At 44.2% G+C, this 15,064-nt stretch overlaps 1 long non-coding RNA gene across 1 annotated transcript in view; it reads right to left on the reverse strand.

Annotated features, from left to right (window-relative positions):
- Positions 1–450: 450 nt before the first annotated feature.
- The window catches only part of LOC140694189 (uncharacterized), a 30,822-nt gene continuing 16,208 nt past the window's right edge, over positions 451–15,064 (reverse strand). The window contains exon 4 of the long non-coding RNA XR_012069930.1: positions 451–563. This is a non-coding gene — a long non-coding RNA (uncharacterized lncRNA). The remainder of the gene's footprint in view (positions 564–15,064) is intronic.

The following is a 15,064-nucleotide window of genomic DNA, read 5'->3' on the forward strand; positions in this document are numbered from 1 at the left end:
AGAAGCTGGGCGAAAAGCTGGCTGCACGGATTGAGGAGAGATGCGAACACATGGATGAGAGATGTTCTGCTACAATGGAGAATACTGGCGTGGAGACAGCTGTAGAGGATACCAGGCTCAAAAGACATTCATGAGACCTATTGATCCTCGCTGATACTGGCAGAAACATATGGAGTGCCAACGTGGACTTGAGGAAGTTCCTCAATTCCCTTCTCCAAGAACGGGTCCAAGGTCCCTGACATCTGCAAGAGAAGAGATGGCAGAGATGATCAAAACGCTCCTGTTCTTGGAAGAGGTCGTGAGAATCCACACGTCCCAAGGGGCATTCCCAAGCCATTCAGACCAGAATTCACCAAGCCCAGGTAAGCCTTTTCCCAGGTTTGGGCCTAGCTAGCAAGCACTTGCCCTTCCCTCCCCTCCACTCAGGCATCCATTTTGAAGGATCAGTACCTGAGCTGCAATGAAGCCATTATGAGAAGAGCAAGCCCCTCCTAGAATCAGACTTCCTCCAGCTTCACACTCTGTGAACAACAGTGAACTCCTTAAAGGTCAAATAGTCTCGGCTGAAATCGATAGGAATTGAATACTTAGCTCACACCTAGAAACGATGGCCTTCCGCTAGATTCAGCAAATGTTGTGTTTATGTCTTCCCTGGGGTGAAGGGAGTGTGGTAAGTGAGGGGAATCTTTGACTGAACTTGAATCTGTATTAGGCCTCAGTTTTTCAAGACAGTATAGGTAAATAGTACATGTCAGAAAGTGAACTGTACTGTCAAAGTCGCCAATGACATTAAAGACACAGCTTCTGTGGATCGTCTTTCAATTGAGTCAAGCCCCCGGGGGCACTATATCATGGGGGTGCAGACTTGGTTGCGTTAAATGGCTTTACCCAACATGATCGGATGATTAATCGTTCTCATCACTGATAGAAGAACACCTGGTTCTCAATAGACTAGCATAACTGCAGCAGGGTTGTCCTAGCTATAATGCCTCTAGGTGCTTTTGGATTCAAACCTCAATGTATATATTTGGTTTGTTTCCTCTTGTATTTTCCTAGAGAGGGATGTTACCCCTTGAAATGCCAACATTGGCCAGTAGGTGTCACTGGGAGCAAAGGGCACCACATGCACAAGTGTATCCAAGGTTGGGGGTTATTTCATGTTTCCAATAGTTATTTCATGGTTCCTGTTGGTTTCGGAGGCTTCAACCGTAAAGAGCTGACATGACCCCTTTAACAGTTTGGACTGGAAGTTTGCATTCTTTCTGTCTAGGTTTTCCGTAGAGCTGACAAAATGTTACCAAAATTGACAAGTCTGGCTTCTAGGTCGATACAGTGTGTTTCAAAAAATAACTTCATTTTCGTATACTCCCAAAACATGTAAATGAATTCTGTTAAACTTCTTAAAGACTGCAAATGAGATATCAACACACTGTCAAAACAGGTGTCTTCGGACAATCCCTCCCACCAAGGCTGTATAGAAACAAAGAGCTAAGCAAATATCACATTTCTGTGAAATGTATCTGGATAGTGTTGATTCATCGATGCCCAGTTGGCAGAGAAGAAGTGCAACCTGCACTCACTCGCTCCCATGTACAGAGCAATGGAAACATCCACTCACCCAGCCCTTGGCACAGGACACTTGCCGAAGAGAGGCCTGTTACTTCCAAAGACAGGATGAGGCCTCGGGACACCTGGAAGCAGGAGAAGGCAAAGCAGGGAATGGAAACCAGTGCAGGGTCTGACCCCTGGTGATGGAGCAACAAGGGTGAAACTCTGTTTACCTTGGACGCACACTCTCAAGCGGACAGGAGACATGGGATTGAAGGTGATGTGCTGAGATTTACAAGAGTGCACAGCAGATGCTTGGCTGACAGAACTCAAAGAATCCAGCGCAAAATATCCCCACAGTTGATTCTGAGACCAAGATCCGAGCTGCCAAATTTGAGGTAGCAGAGGCAACGGTGAGTGAGGGATAGGGCTACGGATGATGGCACACGCTGAGTCTCAGGGATCTGGAGTGCGTTGTGGGATGTGGTGGGTCGAATCAAGAGAGCAAACCGAACTGTGTACCAATGATAAAGCAACCACACTGGTCGCGCGGTTGAGATTACCGATATGTCCCATGGCCACACCCAGTGCATCTGCAGGACCAGGGACCAATTGGGCATCTTGCCAATAGAGCACGTGTGGGGCTGAATCAGAGCTATCGTGCATCTGGTCTGAGGGATCCAGGGGGCCTTGGGTTTGAAATCAGAATGAAAAGCCTTAGGATCTGCTACATTCATAACCTGGGCTGGGATTATGGTTTGGTTTGAGGCACAGGATGCACAACAGCTCTGTGGTTGCCTTCGTGCACCCGTGCCACAAGGATGAGAGGCCAAGGAAGAGTGGTCCAAGTCCACAGCGTGAGAAGAGGAAGCATTTCCTTCAGCACTATCTCCCAAAAGCGGATGCTACATTTTGGATGGCACCGGCACGGTACGGCACCGAGGACACCAAGGTAGGTCTGCGGGATCATTCCAGCAGGCCCTGATGTGTGACATCCATGGATGAGCTTCCACTGGTGTTTCAGTAGACAGAGAAGCTCTGGGAAGAACTGCTTTCATTGGGACATTCCCGTGGCACTACAAAGCACAAGCGCACTCTCAGTTTGCTTTTTTTTAAACACTCCAAAATGACATAGAGCAGAATGCAGAGCTGAGAACCTTTAGAAGCCTCATTTCCACAAGAGGAAGTGTCCTGCGCACTTTCAGAATTGTGAGATATGCGTAATCGAAATGAAGTTATGCTAATCGAAATAGTATGGGATGTTCATCACAACAAATGCAACACCAGCAATTGTAGATATACCAGACAACACACACAGGAACATGACATGGCATCAACGTCTAGGAGAAACTGTCATCACAGTAATCCCATGGAATTGTGTAGAGACGAGGGTCTAAAATTTTCCCTTTACAAAGCCCTAGAAGTCTACATTAGATTCCTGATTTTATCTGAACAGTAGAGATGAAGAAGTACTGTAAAAGAAACATGAAGTTCCATTTTCAGTTCCAAAGAGATTGAAGGCCCAAAAGACATGCTTTCAAACATCTAGACTGCAAAACGCTACCAGATCATGTATTGAAAATGGAGGTGAGGCAATCACTAAGAGCAACAATGTCTCAGAATCACAAAAGACAGAGTACCAGAGAAGGGGATGGGAAAGTCTAAAGACGAGCCAAATAATTTCAGAAAACTCAATGGATGAGTTAATATCAGGGATAAAATTCAGTCCTAAGCAGACTAGATAATGCAGAGGGAAGCGTGAATGACTGTGAATACAGGGGAACAGAAATCCCTCGGTTAGAAGCAGACATAGAAAAGCAAGTGCAAACCAATGAAAACATTGCTGTTGAATCGTGGGGTAAGACAAGGCATGAAAAACTATGATTCATAAGTGTCCCAGATGGAAAAGCAAGAGATAAAGAAACAAAAAATGTCTAAAAAGTTATCTGTAGGAAAATCAGACCGAAACTTGCTGAAAGCCAAAAAAGAATCATCTATTCGTATTCAGGAAGTACACAGTGTCCAATGGAGGTTGAATCCCAATAGACCTACCAGCAGCTGTATGATTCAAATCAACAATGTTCATGAGCGTCCCAGTGCTTTAAAATGCACCTGGAGGAAACAACATGGTCACAAGAGAACCTCCAGAGGGGTTTCAGCTGATATCTCGGCAGCAATATTGCAGGACAGGGAGGAGTGCCAGGACATAGATCACATCCTGAATGGGAAAATGTTGCCATCAAGGGTAGCCTATGCCACATGACCCCATTTCTAATATCGGCAGAACTAGAGAATTCCACAGACCGGCAAATCTTAAAAGAATTCAGCAGTTCAATACTTCTTCTAAAAAGAAGGTTGAGAATACTCCCCTGAATAGAAAAGCAGCAAGATGAAATGGAAAGAAGAAAACCATTATTGGAAATGCAAGAAGAGCATGAGTGGCAAAGAAGAAACAAGAAGAAGGCAAGGAGGACATCAAAACGCTAAAGATGGGAGAGGGAAGCAGGAAATCATAGGTGATTGGAAGCACTCTCTTAAGTGAATCAGCTTATTGAACTCTCTGTTTGAAGCGAACGGAGAAATTCATGGCCTGATGTGTTTGCAAAACTAACGGGATGTAGACCAACAAAGAATCAAACCAACAAACAAGCACCAAAATTGTACGGTTGGCTGACATTTACCAAGGGAACCATGATTATTCAAAAGTAAATACTCAAGGTGATATCAAGGATCATTCAGCACTCATCGACCCAGTTTTGCGGCTTGCATGTACTCAGCATAATTGTATTCGGAAATCAGAGGCGTGCATTCATATTCGTAAATATTGATTCATAAGAGCATATCGTGACCTAACCCAAATGCCGATTTGGAATCAAATGGATTCCTAGTCCGTGATGTAGACTTGTATGTCTTCCGACAGTATGAAGGAATGCCATATTCTACGCTATGTAGAGAAGAAATGTAAGAAGCCTATAACAAAGGCACGTAGATCTGCCAAAGTGTACTAAGAGCAAAAGAGACAAACAGTAAAGTGCACATTGGGGTTGGTTTCATTTCTTGGAATTTCAGCCCCCATGAAACAAATGGATCCATGTCCTGAGAGTGCGGGTGTTTCAGCAGAATTCAGGCGACGCATATGTATTCCTGATGTACGGATATTACAGGAACATACGTTTCCTTTATTGGGTCTCTGTGTGCTGTGAACTGTTAGAAAGTTTAAAGACGTGTGAAACCATCAACTGAAAATGGACACACTTCCCTCCGTTGGTACTGTGCATACAGATCTGAACCAAAGTAAAGAGGGAAGAAGAAAGGCCCATGGGACGCTAGTGGGTAGAATCACATTTACCTTAGGAACCTCTCGTCGGATTCAGCCCCTCCCCCAACACTGACAAGATGCAGCAGCCTTTGGGGATGGCAGCTACCTGTTGGATTCCAGGTGGAATGTTGTTGTGTACTGCGAGGCTTGTTGTGGCTGGTGGATCCTAGGTAACCGGGCAGAGTTCTGTGGGTGGATCAGTGTGATGGAGGAGCTGCCTCCCTCAGTGGAGCTTGGCTTAAGTCCTTGTTCCGGGAAGCTGTGTAAGTTCGAGATACTGCTGCTGCCCAATGGCCTGTGTCACGGGTCAGTTTCCAGAACCTTTCAGAGCAGACAGTGGAAGAAATGCCTGTCATCACCTCACTGCTGATTCTCCGAGGTACTTTCAGATTTGCCCAATCCTTTTGAATTTGACTTTATAGGAGACACGAAGTGAATCTGGCCGAAAAGCTGGCTGCACGGATTGAGGAGAGATGCGATCTCATTGATGTGATTTGTTGTGCTACAATGAATAATACTGGCATGGAGACAGCTGTAGAGAATACCAAGCTTGGAAGACATTCATGGACATATTGAGCCTCGTTGATACTGTCAGTAACATGTTGAATGTGAATGTGCACTTGAGGAAGGTACTTAATTCTCTGCTCCAATTACGGGTCCAAGATTTCTTCCATCCAAATCATAAGAGAAGGTAGAAATGATAGAAGCTGTCATGTTCTTCGAAGATGTCTTGAAATTCCAAACGTTCCACGGGGCATTTACAAACCACCCAGACGACCAAGCACCAAGCCCTGCTAAGCCTTTTCCCAGGGTTGTGCCTTGCTCTCAAGCACTTGCTTTTCCCTCCCCTTCACTCAGTTATACATTTCAGAGAATCATCCCTTGAACTGCATTGAAGCCAGTAGAAGCACAGGAAGACCCTCCTAGATTCAGAGTTCCTCCACCTTCACTTTCTTTGTACAACAGTGAACTCATCCATGGTCAACTACTCTCGACCAAAATAGGTTGGTTTGAATTCTTAGCTCACACTGTGAAATGATGACCTTCCCCCAGATTCAGATCATGCTGGGGTTATATCTACTTTGGTGTGAAGGGTGTTTTGTAAGTGAGTGGATTCTTTGCCTGAATTTGAATATTTATTTATCCTCAGTTTTTCAATACAGTATTTGTAACTATTATAATTCTGTTATTGAAATGAAGTGTAATTGTTGGCATAGATATGTAGTGACACATTTTTTGTGGACCATCTTTTCCCTTCAGTCAAGTACCGGGTGCAAATATGTGGTTGCCATATTTGTCAGGTTTAATTGTGTTTCTCAACATAATTGGATGATTAAACATTCTCATCTTTCATAGAAGAGCACATGATTCTCAATAGCCTAGCAAAACTGTTGCAGTGTTCTCATATCTATAATGTCTCTAAGTGCTATTGAAACCAAGCCTATATAAAAATTCATTGTTTGGGTTTCTTTGTGCTTTCCTAAATAGTAATGTTGCCCCTTGAATCACCAACATTGACCAGTATGTGCCATTATTAGGAAAGGGCACCACATGAACAATGGAAACCCATGGTTGTGGTTGTTAATGATTCTAAGAATTATTTCATTGTTTTTCTTAGTGTTGGAAGCACCAAGAGAAAAGTGTTGACCTGCCTCCTTCATGACTTTTGGCTGCTAATTTTTATTTTCTGTGTATTTTTCTTATTTGGGTATTTCAAGCTAAAACCTAAATATGGCAACTGTGTCTTGTAGTTAGATTTAATATATTTCTAAAATATCTTTATTTTGATACACTTCCCATAATATGTAATTCAATTCTGCTAACTATTTGAAAGTCTGCAATGGAGGTACATACACATTGTCAGACGTGGAATCTTCGAACACATCCTTCCATCATTGATATAGAGAAAAATATTTAAACAAGGATCAAGTGTCTGTGAGTTATGTCTAAATTGTCTTAATTTATCTATGCCAAACTGGCAGAGTACCAGTGCAAACTTCACTCACTCTCTCCCATATATACAGCAAGATAAACATCCACTCTCCTGGCCCTTGGCTCAGGATCCCTGCTGAATAATGGCCAAACATCTTGTACTTCAAAAGTCAGAAAGAATTCTCACATAACCTGGAAAGAGTAGAAGGCAAAGTAGAGAATGGAAATCAGTGCAGGACCTGACCTTTGGTGAAGGAGCAGTAAAGGGGAAACTGTGTTTTACTGGGATGCACACTCTAAAGTGGACAGGTCATTTAAGATGGAAGACGATGTGCTGAGGGTTAAAACAGTGCATAGTGGACGTTTGATTGACATAACTGAAAGCAATAATCACAAAATTTCTCTGCAATTGATTCCCAGACCAAGACTCCATCTGCCAATTTTGAGCTAGGAGTGCCTGTGGAATCTGTGTGTTAGGGGTGTGGCTGATGTCACAAATTTATTCCCAGGGGTTTGGAGATTGTTTTGGGCTGTGGTTGGTACTATCTAGAGAACAGATCTGCCTGGGTCCTCTCTTAATATTAAATCTGCTGGCATATGTGTTGTGGATTAGCTTAGTAACTCAGGGCCTTAGTCACAGCCTTTTCACATCCACAGTATAATTGCTCATTTTCTCCATAAAGGAGAAATGGTCTCAATCAGAGCCATCTTTATCTGGTTTCTAGAATCCAGGGCAATTTAGTGTTGAAATAAGATTCTATAGCCAAAAGATCTGCAACTTTCATAGGCAGGATTGAAATTTCTTATTGTCCAAAGCAGAGGTTTTTGAAATGCTCCATGCTTGCCTTTGAGTTCCCATGCCTTATTGACAAAAGTTCTTGGAGCAGAGATCTGCTGAAAAATAGGAGAATTTGAAGCCTTTCCATCAACCTTGCCTACCACATGCTAATGCAACTATAGTTGTGGTGCTGACCCAGTACTACACTAAGGACCCAATTGTGGCACTGCAGGATTGTTTCAGCAGGTTCTATTGCGTGACATCATTAGATTTGTTTCCACTTTTGTTTTTGTTTGCAGAGAACCTGAGGGAACCCGTTATAAAATTTTGACTTTTCCGTGGCAAAAGTAAGGACGAATGCACTTTCATGAGTGTGTATTGGAACAATTCCCTCTCCACATATCCAGCCTGCAGCCCAGAAACCATTTGGAAACCTCTATTCCAGCAAAAATTAGTAGTCCCAGCACTGTCAGAGCTATGATAAACATTTAACCAAAATGACACTCTGCTAACTTTACTAGAATAGGTTATATTCACCACAACAAAAACCGCAGTAGCAATCATAGATATAACAGGCAACAGACACAGAAGGAATGCATGGCATCATTACATACCAAAAACAATCCTCACAGCATTAAAACTAAATGTGCACAGAAATGATTTCACTTACAAAAGCCGTTCAAGTCTATAATAGATAACTGATAATCCTTAACCCATAGCGATAGAGAGATATAATAAAGTTAAAAGAACTATTCCAAATTTTCAAAAGACAGGAGTCTCCTGAAAGAACATCCAATGTATTAGACCCCCAAAATTTACTAGAACATGACTTGAAAAGGGAGGACATAAAAACACTGAAGGAAATCTTGAGTCTATGAATACAAATGCAGGCTAGTATAAATGGAAAGAGAAACACTTTAGATGAGCCAAATATAATCAGAAAACTCAATGGTGAGAATAGCTAAGCTAAAGACAGTCCAAATCGGACTAGATAATGCACAGGAACAAATAAATGACTTAGAAAACAGGATAATCGCAATCACTCAGTCAGAACACGACATAGAAAAGCTAGTGAAAACCAATGCAAGCAATGCAACTGAAACCTGGGATAAGAGAAAACATACCAGTGTATGACTCATAGGGATCCCACATGGAAAAGAATAAAGACAAATGGTTTGAAAAGGTATTTGAAGAAATCAGACTGAAATTTTCTTAAACCAAATATAGAACCGGCTATCTCAACACAGCAAGCACAGAGCGTCCAAGCATAATGAACCCCAGTAGGCCTAGAACAATATGTATTCTAATTTAAATGGCCAAAATTGATAATAAGGAAATGATTCTAATTGCACCAAAATAGAAACAAGTGCATTGCAAGAGAACTTTTTAATGTCTTCAGCTGATTTCGCAACAGATAGATTGGTAATTTTTTCTTCCCTCTTTCCTTTTGTGTTGATCTCTATTCCAAGAACTGATGAAAGGCAGATTCCTTCAGTCTAAATAAGATGAATGGGCAGAGATTCTAAGTGTTCAAGTTCTTGGAAGAGGTCATCAGAATCAACACATCTCAAGGGGCTTTTTCAGACAATACAAGAGACCATGCACCAAGCCCTGTTTATCCTTTTCCCAGGAGTGGGCCAATGTATTAAGACTTGCTGTTCCTTCACACTCAACCAGCCATGCAGGTATAACCTCAGTCTGCTACTGCAGGAGAATTAGAGCCAGGTCCAATTTTACCAATACTGTAGGGAGAACCTGAGCCTGCTACTGCAGGAGAGACAGCACTGTGTCCCATTTCACCAATCTTTCAAGGAGACCCTAAGCCTACTCCTGCAGGAGACTCAGAGCCGAATCACATTCCACCAGCTGTGTAGGAAGACCATCATGCCTTCACTTGCAATGGATCCAGGAATGTGTCCAATTACACTAGCCTTGTAGGGAGACCTTGAGCCTGTTCCTGCAGGAGAAACAGATCTCTGTCATATTCCACCATCCCTCCAGGAAGATGCAGGGCCTCCTCCTGCAGGAGACTCAGGAATTGGTCCAATTTCACCAGGCCTGCAGGAAGACTCTGAGCCAATTCCTGCAGGAGACCCAGGACTGGGTCCCATTCCATCAATCATGCACTAAGACCTTGAAGTGGGTCCAATTCCACTAGCCTTGCTGGGTGACCCACAAGCCTGATCCTGCAGGAAAATTAGAGATATGTCATATTCCAGAAGCCCTGCAGGAAGACTGAAATCCTGCTTCTGCAGGAGACCCAGGAATAGGTCCAAATACGCCAGCCTTGCTGGGAGAGCACAAACCTGATCCTGCAGGTGATACACAGTGAGGTACAATTCCAACAGCCCTGCAGGGATATCCTGAGGCCACTTCGGCAGGAAACACATGACTGGGTCACATTCCAATACCCCAGAAGGGAGACCGTGAGCCTGCTACTCCAGGAAACCCAGAACTTAGTCCCATTCCACCAAACCTGCAGTCAAACACTAAGACTGCATCTGCAGAAAACACAGTGCGGGTCACATAACACCAGCCCTGTAGTGAGACTACAAACCTGCTCCTGGGGGAGACCAAGCCATTCACAGAGAATATGAGCCAGCTCTTGCAGAAGAACAAGAGTTGTGTGACATTCTACCAGCTCTGCAGGAAATCCATAGGCTTGCTCCTGCAGGAGACAGACATCCCAGTCCAATTCCATCAGCCTCTCCAGGGAGAACCCCAGCCTCCTCCTGCAGGAGAGCCAGAACTAGATCCCATTCCACCAACCCTGCATGGAAACACTGAGCTTGCTCCTGCAGCATACCCACAGCCAAGTCATATTCCACAAACCCTCCAGGGAGACACTGAGCCTGCAACTGTAAGAGACCCAGGACTGGGACCAATTCCAACAGCTCTCCAGGGAATCCCTCACCTGCTCCCATAGGAGACTAAGAGCCATCAGTTCTGGTGGGGTCCCTGAGCCTGCATCTGCAAAAGAACCACAGGGTAGAGTCACATTCCACCAGCCCTGCAAACAGAACAGAACCTGCTACTGCAGGAGACACAGGACTAGGTCCCATGTCACCAACCTTGCAGGGATACCCTGAGCCTTGGACCAAGGAATGGGACAAATTATGCTAACCTTCTAGGGAGACCATGAGCTTCTCCTGCAAGAGAACCAGAGATGGGTCATATTACAGTATTCTTCCAGGAAGAACCAAGGCCTGCTCCTGCAGGAGATGCAAGAACAGGCCCAATTCCACCAGCCTGAAGGCAGAGTCCAAATCTGTTCTGGCAGGTGACCTAGAGAAGGGGCCCATTCCACCAGCCCTGCAGGGAGACTCTGAGCCTACTACTACAGGAGACCCAGGAATGGGTCCCACTAAACCAACCCTGAAGGGAGACACAGAATCTACACTTTCAGGAACCACAGAGCCAGGACACATTTCATCAGCCCTGTAGTGACCCCTGAGCTGGGTCCAATTACACTATCCTTGCAAGGAGACTCTGTGCCTACTCCTGAAGCAGAACCAGTGATGGGTCATGTTCCAACAGCCCTGCAGGAAGACCTGGAGCTGCTTCTGCAGAAGACTCAGGACAGGGTCTGATTCCACCATCCCAGCAGTGAGAAAACTAGCCTGCTCCTGCAAGTGACCAAGGTCTGAGTCATATTCAACTAGCCATGCAGGAAGGACATAAGCCTGCTGTTGCAGGAAACTCAGAACCATGTGCCATTCCAGCAACACTGCAAGGAGATTCTGAGCCTGCCTCTGCAGGAAACAGAAACCCAGTCACATTCCACAAGCCCTACAGGGATACCAAAGCCTGCACATGCAGGAGACCCAGGCCTGGGACCAATTCTACCAACCCTGTGGAAAGACCCTGAATCAGCTCTAGCATTAGACTAAGAGCCATGTCACATTCCACCAGCCCTTCAGGTAATTTATCAGCCTGCAATCTACACCTTCAAAAGACCCAAGAATTGGACCAATTCCAATGGCACTGCAGGGAGACCATGAGCCATGTCCAATTCCACAAGCCCTGCAGGAAGGCCCCGAGCCTACTCCTGCAGGAGAACCTGAGATTGGTCATGTTGCAACATGAGCCTGCTCCTCCAGGAGACCCAGGACTATGTCCCATCCACCAGCCCTGCAGGGAAACCCTGAGACTGTCCCTTCAGGAGAACCACAACTGGGTCACATTTCACTAGCAATGCAGGGAGACTTAGAGCCTACACCTTCAAGACACCCAAGAATTGGAACAATTCCAGCAGCACTGCAGGGACACCATTAGCCAGGTCCAATTCCACTAGCCCTGCATGTAGACCCCGAGCATGCTCCTGTAGGAGACCCAGCACTGGGTCTCATTCCACAAGGCTTGCAGGGAGAAATTCTGCCTGTTTCTGCAAGAGACCAACAGCTGAGTCACATTTCACCAGCCCTGAAGGGAGACCCCAGTCCTGTACCTGCAAAGGACCTAAGACTGGAACAAAATCGACAAGCCCTGTAGGGGGACCCTGAGCCTGCTTCTGAAAGAGAATCAGAGATGGGTCATATTCCAACAACCCAGCAGGGACAGTCCAAGCCTGCTCCTGCAGGAGTTATAGAGCAGGGTGAAATTGCAAAACCTTGCAGGGACACCCTGAATCTGCTGCTGCAGGAGAAAAATGATGGGGTCTCATTCCACAAGCCTTACAAGGATACCCTGAGCCTGGTCTTGCATGAGATCCTGAGCTGGCTCCTGCAGGAGACCCAGGACTGGGTCCCATTCTAACAACCCTGCTGGGGAACCCGAGCCTGCACCTGCAAAACACACAGGACTGTGTCACATCCCACCAGCTTTGCAGACTGTAAGACTAGCCCTACAGGAGACCTAGAACCAGGTTACATTACCAGTCCTGCAGGGAGACCCTGAGCCTGATTTTGTAGCTCCCCCTGCACCTACACACATACTTCTATGAGACCCAGAGCCAATTCAGGCATCACCACCCCTATGGGCTGAGATGTCTCTGCAACCACCAACACTGTCATCTAATTCTAAGAATCAACCCACTCTCAGACCCGAAATTTACTTCCCTTCTCCTGGCATCATTTTTGTTTCTTTTTTCTGTCATTTCGTTGTTTTCTTTCATGTCATTTAGAGTACCATCTATTTTTATGTTTTAAGTTTACCATAATAAAATTTAGATGTTTTTCCATTTTAAATTGTGCAATTCAGGAGCATTAAGTGCATTCACAATGCTGTGTAACCATCATCACTGTCTAGTTTCAAACTGTTTCTTTCCTCAAAATAAAAACCCGTATCCAAAGCACACATTCTCTTTTCTCCCTCCCCCAACCCCTGACAAGCCCTAATCCTCTTTCTCTCGGTGTGTCTTTCCCTACACTGGATGTTCCCTATCAATGAAATCATACAAAAGGTGGCTGTTTGTGTCTGCTCTCATATTTTAACAAGGGATTGGTGTTTTTTTTTTTTACTTGAAGTAGCATTTTGGTTATTTCAAAGGGAAATCCAGGTGGATTAAATATGAGATATACAAAATGAATATTTTTAGTAACTATGTGCATAATCTCGAGATAGGCACTGCTATTCTATGTGTGAAACCAGAGCCAGGAGGGAGATGCTTAGCTCTTCCTGTGGCAAAACATAACCTAACAAAATAAAAAAATAATAATAATCAAAATCCATGAAAGACAAACCACAACATGGAAATATCATTTTTCATAACCTAAAGTCAGAGAAAGGTTTCACATCCCTGTGGTCCAAAAATATCTTGAAACACTGTGTTCTAAACAGAAACAGAACAAACACATGCAATTCCAACAAGAGGCAATGCAGGTGGCCAGTGTATATTAGAGATGCTCGACCTCTCAAGTGAGAATGCAAGAAGATGTTCACACTTCGGAGACAGCATTGGTCAACATCACACTGGCAGGCCTTTAGCCTGGTGACAACCAGCTCTAGTGACAACATGAGGAGACAGAGGCCACAGTAGATCCCCTGGAGGGAAGAGTGAGCAGACTCTCCTCTCTGGGAGAACAGTATGCAGGATGCATCACAGTTCCACAAGTGCACCACTTTTCGAGCAGTGCTAATGCTTACCGTTGATCATACTAAAATTCTTGCACAATTTTTCAAAGATGTCTTTTCAAGGATATTCATCACAGTCCTGTTTAAACTACTAGAGAAATGGAAGCAACACTAATGTTCATGGAGAGGGGGTGGGATTCATCAGTTCTGGTTCAGATGGAGGAATGATTGTTGTGCAGCTGGAAAAATGAGTGCTAGGTCTTTACCTGATGTCAAGGAAGCCCTCAGTTTGGATGCCTGTTAATCCATCATCTACATCCAAGTTGCCATCTCTATGACAACATATGTGTCAAATCATCATAGATGTAAATGAAGCTTGTGGTGTGTGAGAGACAGAGGCAGAGAGAATGAGAGAGATAGAGACTGAGAGATGTTCACCAAACCATTAATGACGGTCACTTCTGGGAGTGGGATTTGCAAATCTCTGCACTTTTCCTTTAGGCAACATTTCAAGCGTTTATAATGTATCTATATTGCTTTACTAATTCTAAGGTATTAAAAGCATATGTCACTTGAGATTCATTCATATTTCATCTATAGAATAAAGTTTATTATTTTTATTTTAAAATATTTGTTACAAGTACAATCAGCATTTATGAGAGTAAAATGATAAATTCTAAAGAATTAAGAATCAGATAAAGAACAAAACCTTTTGGTGACTCAGACACAGGCCAGCTATTTGGCAGTAAATGACAGGGTGGGACAGGTTTCTCCAGAAGGTTGTGTATGTTCTGAATCAGCATCCAATAAAGGCAAGGAAAAATTACAAGACATGTACGCTGAAAACTACAACAGCTTGTTAAGAGTAATTAAGAAAGACCTAGCCCTATTTTAAAATTTGAAGGAGCCAAAATGGCAGAGTAGACAGACTCACAGCTTGACCTCTCCCACAAATACGCAAAGAATTACATCTACAAAAACATTGAATTGCACAGAAACCTCCTGAACTCTGGTAGAGTGTCTCTTATTTTGAAATACAGGAAGATTCTCACAAAATATGGTAAGGAATAAAAAGAGAAAAGAAAAATTCAGTGCAGAACTGATCCTGCAGGGAAAGAGTAGCATAGGAAGAAAGGCACACTCACACTGGGACACAACCTCTCTAGCTGGGAGATCAGCTAGGAAAGAAGCAGAGCTTCCAAGGTTTGGAGGAGACAGTGGCAACTGCATGGCAGGCAGAACTGGGGAAAACTGACACAGAGGATTCCTGTGATGACCAGCCCTAGACATGAGCTAGCAGGGATGAGCCAGAACTGGCTACTGGAGTCAGTGAAGAGCCCAGGCAGAGGGCTGGGTCACACTGCAGAGAGGCAGCCTCAGGAAACTAGAGGGCAGTGTGAGCTCTGGCTGTGTGTGTGTGTGTGGAACAGAACAGACTGAAACTCTCATAAAAAAGCACCAATGTTGGTATAATG

Source organism: Vicugna pacos, unplaced genomic scaffold (assembly GCF_048564905.1).
Source record: "Vicugna pacos unplaced genomic scaffold, VicPac4 scaffold_20, whole genome shotgun sequence".
Taxonomy (NCBI): domain Eukaryota; kingdom Metazoa; phylum Chordata; class Mammalia; order Artiodactyla; family Camelidae; genus Vicugna; species Vicugna pacos.